The sequence below is a fragment of the Crocuta crocuta genome, unplaced genomic scaffold, assembly GCF_008692635.1.
Source record: "Crocuta crocuta isolate KB4526 unplaced genomic scaffold, BGI_CrCroc_1.0 scaffold83, whole genome shotgun sequence".
NCBI classification, from domain to species: Eukaryota; Metazoa; Chordata; class Mammalia; order Carnivora; family Hyaenidae; genus Crocuta; species Crocuta crocuta.
Window position 1 is genome coordinate 7,587,725 of NW_027529638.1, and position 6,365 is coordinate 7,594,089.

The window sequence follows — 6,365 nt, forward strand, 5'->3', positions numbered from 1 at the left end:
TGCCAACTGCATTGCTCTCAGCTCGTATTTGAAAAAGATTTTCGTTTACTTTTTTCCTTTTATTGCAAAATACAAGATAATAGAGAAAAGTTCATTAAGCTTATACAGATGAATTAACACATAAAGGACGTTTCTGCTGCCTCAGAATCCTTCCCGTATCCAGACTTCTCCTTTGCAAGCTTAGTAATCATTTCCTTACATTTCTTTTTGTTTTATGGTTCTCTCTACAGTATAGTTCAGTTTTAGCTCTTAAAATCTTTACATGAACATGTGATAATTATTCTTGGAAACAGAGGTGCAGTGAATCATATTAATTATATCCAAGTATGAGTATTTAGTAGGTTAAGGGTTTAGAAACAGTATAAATTAAAGATAATTTTGTATTGATCAGTAAGAAAACAAAAAAACCCCTAAAAACAAAACAAAATTTATATGAATGGAATCACAGTATAAGTATTATTATTTTTTAAATTTAAATTCAAGTTAGTTAACCTACGGTGTAGTCTTGGCTTCAGGAATACAACCTGATTTTTCTGTTCCATACAACATCCAATGCTCATCCCCAAAATACCCTCCTTAATGCCCATCACTCATTTAGCCCATCCCCCCAACCACCTCCCCTCCAGTAACCCTCAGTTTATTCTCTGTATTTAAGAGTGTCTTATGGTTTGCCTCCCTTTCTGTTTTTATCTTCTTTTTCCTTTCCTATAGTATATGTATTCTTTTATGTCTTTTTTTCCTCTCAACTCCATGTCTGTGAGATTCATCCACACTGGGCTATTTCAGTATCATCCACTTTCCTTTCTCCTTTTTTTTTTTTTTTTGCTTATGATTAATCATTGGTTGCATAAAAATTCTTTTAATGTATTGTTGTACATGTGCTTAAGTTTCTGTGGGGAAAATTTAGGATTAATATGCAACCAGTACACCCTATTAAGGTGATGCCAGATGTTAAAATGGAGAAATCTTTGTTCCAGTTGGTAGAAAACTGCTTCCCCAAATTCCTAAATTTCCTTTTAACTCTGTTGCAGTGCTGGGGAACCCTGTTTAGCACTGCAGAGGAGCTACTCTCATGCCCCTCCAGATGTGTGAGCCCCTCACCCAGCCCCCAGAGGTTCTGGGTCCCTGGCCGTGTGCAGTAGTCTAGTCTTTGGGCACCCTGGAGCTGTGACCTATAGTGCTGTGGGCCAGAACTCACGGAAGTTATACTTGCCTGGTTGCTTGTGGGAAATGGAATGTCCCGTAATGGCTGTTAAGTCTTTCGACTAGAAGTGGAATTGCTGGGTCTTTGACTTTGATAGACAAGGTCAAAGAGTTTTACAAAGTGACTGCACGTATAAGCAGCAATGTATCAACGTTCCCATTGCTTCATATCCTTGCCTATGCTTGGAATTGTTGGACGTTAAAACTTTTGATGGCCTGTGGGTGTGAATGGTATACACTGTGTTTTAAATTTGTATTTTTCTGATTATTAATGAGGATGATAAGCACCAGCAGTATACCAGAGCCAGCTCATACGGATTTCTGGTCTGTTTATTCTATTAGCTACTGAGAGATATTTAAAACTTACTATTATGGGGGTGCCTGGATGGCTCAGTCGGTTAAGCATCTGACTTCAGTTCAGGTGATGATCTCACAATTTGTGGGTTCAAGCCCTGTGTCAGGCTCTGTGTTGACAGCTCAGAGTATAGAACCTGCTTTGGATTCTGTGGATTTCTTGCTCTCTCTGCCCCTCCTGATCTCTCTCTCTCTCTCTCAAAAATAAACTTTAAAATTTTTCTTAAAAAGTCATTATTATGAATTTTTTCATTTCTTACAGTTATTTTCACTTTACATATTTTGAGGTTTAATATTGGTGCATATAAATATTCTGTGTTGTGTTTTAAAAAGTTTAACAAGATATTTTACCATCTTTCTCTGCCAGTGTTTTTAAAAACCTATGTCATTTCTTTTAATAGCCCAATAGTATTCCAGTATCTCCTACAGACTTTAAATTTTATTGATTATTGGAGCGCCTGGGTGGTTCTGTCGGTTATGCATCTGACTTTGGCTCAGGTCATGATCTCACGGTTCATGGGTTCGAGCCCTGCATCGGATTCTGTGCTGACAGCTAGCTCAGAGCCTGAAGCCTGTTTCATATTCTGTGTCTCCCTCTCTCTCTGCCCCTCCCTTGTTCACACTCTGTCTCTCTCTGTCTCAAAAGATAAATAAACATTAAAAAAAATCTTTAAAATAAAAAATAAAAATAAATAAATAATTTTATTAATTAAAAAATTTTTATTAATTATTTAAGTTACCTTGTTACAATTTTTGGAAGTANAGCCACCCAGGCGCCCCTTTCATCTTTAGCTTTTAACTGAGACTTGAAAGTTGTTAGTAGCCTCATATTTTAAAAAATGGCCTTAAAAATTCCTCTGTAACTACCCTACGACCCAGCAATTGCACTACTAGGTATTTATCCAAGGGATACAGGTATGCTGTTTCAAAGGGACACATGCACCCCAATGTTTATAGCAGCTCTATCAACAATAGCCAAAGCATGGAAAGAACCCAAATGTCCATCAATGGATGAATGGATAAAGATGATGTGGCATACACACACACACACACACACACACACACACAATGAGTAATACCCTGCAATAAAAAAGAATGAGATCTTGCCATTTACAACTACGTGGATGGAACTGGAGGGTTTTATGCTAAGCAAAATTAGTCAGAGAAAGACAAATATCATGTAACTTCATTCATATTAGGACTTTAAGATACAAAACAGATGAACATAAGAGAAGGAAATAAAAAATAATATAAAACAGGGAGGGGGACAAAATGTAAGAGACTCTTAAATATAGAGAACAAACAGAGCGTTGCTGGAGGGGGTGTGGGAGGGAGGATGGGCTGCATGGGTGAGGGGCATTAAGGAATCTACTCCTGAAATTATTGTTGCACCATATGCTAACTAACTTGGATGTAAATTAAAAAAATAAATTAAAAAAACATTCCTCTGTAGCATAAAAATTTGTGGCCTTTTCATATATATATTTTTTAATGTTTTATTTATTTCTAGGAGAGAGAGAGAGAGAGAGCGTGAGCAGGGGAGGGTCAGAGAGAGAGGGAGTCACAGACTGAAACAGGCTCCAGGCTCTGAGCTGGCAGTCAGCACAGAGCCCGACGCGGGGCTCGAACCCACGAACCATGAGATCATGACCTAAGCGAAAGTCGGACGCTTAACCAACTAAGCCACCTAGGAGCCCCTGGCCTTTTCATATTTTTATGACTTTCCCCCTTTACTCCAAACTGTAGACAAGAGTTTCTGTTCGCTCCCAGTCCTAATTTACCAATGTTCACATTCACACAACAACACACAACAACCTTATCCTCATTTACAACTCCAGATGCCTTTCTGGACTTCCCTATTATGACACTAGCATCTCCATTTACCTCCCTTGACCTTTCTTTCTATATTGTTTACAAGCTCTGTGTATTCTGCCTACCTTTCACTTCCTTCTTTCCATTTTTATTATTACACTGTAGATAAGCTTATTACTGCTTAAAGAAATCTTTTTTAATTGCAGTATAGTTGACGTAAAATATTATATCAATTTCAGGTACGCAACATAGTGATTCAACATTTGTATATGTTATGAGATGCTCACCACAATTAGTGTAGTTACCATCTGTCAACCTACAAAGTTGTTACAATAGTTTTCACAGTATTCCTTACGCTAAACTTTACATCCCCATGACATATTTTTTTATAACTTGAAATGTATACCTTTTGATCTCCTTCACCTATTTTGCCTATCCACCTATTCCTCCTCCCCCAGAAATCATGTTTGTTCTTTGTATTCATGAGTCTTTTTCTGTTTTGTTTGCTCATTTTTTTTTTGTTTTGTGGATTCCATATTAATTGAAATCATAGGTATTTGTCTTTCTTTGTCCTGATTTTACTTATCATAATACTTTCTAGGCCCGTCCACTTGGTCATAAATGGCAAGATTTCATTCCTTTTTAAGAAACTATTTGTAAAAAAATAAAGAAAGAAAGAAAAAAAGAAAAAAAAAGATTTCATTCCTTTTTATGGCTGAATAATATTCCATTGTGTATATATACCATGTTTTATTTATGTATTTTTTCAAGATATATCTCTCCATTTATTCTGTGTTAAATTTTTTTTTGTTTCAGGAGTGAAACTTAGTGATTAATCACTTAATATAACATCCAGTGCTCATTACAAGTTCCCTGCTTAATACTCATTACCCATTTAGCCTATCCCCTGCACACCTCCCCTCCATCAATCCTCAGTTTGTTCTCTGTAGTTAAGAGACCCTTATGGTTTGCTTCCCTCTATGTTTTTACCCCCTTTCCCTACGTTCATCTGTTTTGTTTCTTAAATTCCACGTATGAGTAAAATCATACAGTATTTGTCTTTCTCTGACTTGTTTCACTTAGCATAATTCACTCTAGCTCCATCTGCATTGTTGTAAATGGCAAAATGTCATTGTTTTTGATGGTTGAAGAAGGATCCATTGTGTATATATACCACATCTTCCTTATCCTGTTATCATTCAATGGACATTTGGGCTCCTTCCATAATTTGGCTCTTGTTGGTAATGCTGCTATAAACATAGAGGTGCATGTGCCTCTCTGAATCAGTATTTTTGTATCCTTTGTGTAAATACCTAGTGGTGCAATTGTTAGAACTAGGGCAGTTCTATTTATAACTTTTTGAGGAAACTTCATATTGTTTTCTAGAGTGGCTGCACCAGTTTGCATCCTACCAACAGTGTAAGAGGGTTCCCCTTTCTCTGCATCCTCCCAACATCTGTTGTTTCTTATGTTGTTAGTTTTAGCCATTCTGACAGTTGTGAGGTGATATCTCATTGTAGTTTTGATTTGTATTTCTCTGATGATGAGTGATGTTGAACATCTTTTCATGTGTCGGTTGCCCATCTGTTTGTCTTCTTTGGGAAAATGTCTATTCATGTCTTCTGCCCTTTTCTCAACTGTGTTATTTGTTTTTTGAGTGCTGAGTTTGATAAGTTCGTTATAGACTTTGGATACTAACTTTTTATCTAATATGCCATTTGTGAATATCTTCTCCCATTACATAAGTTGTCTTTTAGTTTTGTTGATTGTTTCCTTTGCTGTGCAGAAGCTTTTTATCTTGATGAAGTCTCAATAGCTTATTTTTACTTTCGTTTCCCTTGCCTGAGGAACCGTGTCTAGTAAGAAGTTGCTGTGGCCCAGGTTAAAGAGATTGCTGTCTGTGTTCTTCTCCAGAATTTTGACAATTTCCGGTCTCATACTGAGATCTTTCATCCATTTTGAATTTATTTTTGTGTATGATATAAGAAAATGGTCTAGGTTCATCCTTCTGCATGTTGGTGTCCAGTTTTCCCAACATCGTTTGTTGAAGAGACTGTCTTTTGTTCCATTGGATATTCTTTCCTGCTTTGTCGAAGATGAGTTCGCCATATAGTTGTGGGTCCATTTTTGGGTTTTCTATTCTGTTCCATTGATCTATATGTCTGTTTTTGTGCCAGTACCATATTGTCATGATGACTACATCTTTGTAATATAACTTGAAGTCCAGAATTGTGATGTCTCCAGCTTTGCTTTTCTTTTTCAACATTACTTTGGCTATTTGGGGTCTCTTTCTAGTTCCATGCAAATTTTAGAATTATTTGTTCTAGCTCTGTGAAAATTGCTGGTGGTATTTTGACAGGGATTGCATTAGATGTGTAGATTGATTTTGGTAGTATCAGCATTTTAGCAATATTTGTTTTTCCAATCTATAAGCATGGATTGTTTTTTCATTTCTTTTGTCTTCTGTTTTATGTTGTAAGTGTTCTATAGTTTTCAGAATACAGATCTTTTACCTCTTTGTTAGGTTTATTTCTGTGCATCTTACGGTTTTTGCTGCAATTGTAAATGTGATTGATTCCTTAATTTCTCTTTCTGCTGCTTCATTATTGGTATATAGAAATGCAACAGATTTCTGTATGTTGATTTTGTCTCCTGTGACTTTCCTGAATTTGTGTATCAGTTCTAGCAATTTTTGTGTGTGGGATCTTTAGGGATTTCCACATAGTATTGTGTCATCTATGAATAGTGAAAGTTTCCTTATAGATCTAGATGTCTTTTATTTCTTTTCGTTGTCTGATTGCTGATGTTAGGACTTCTAGTACTATGTTAAATAATAATGGTGAGAGTGGACTTCCTTATCTTGTTCCTGACCTTAGGGGAAAGGCTCTCAGTGTTTCCACACTGAAGATAATACTAGCTGTGGATCTTTGTATATGGCCTTTGTGATGTTGAGGTATGTTCCCTCTATGCCTACTTTGTTGAGCAATTTTTTTTTT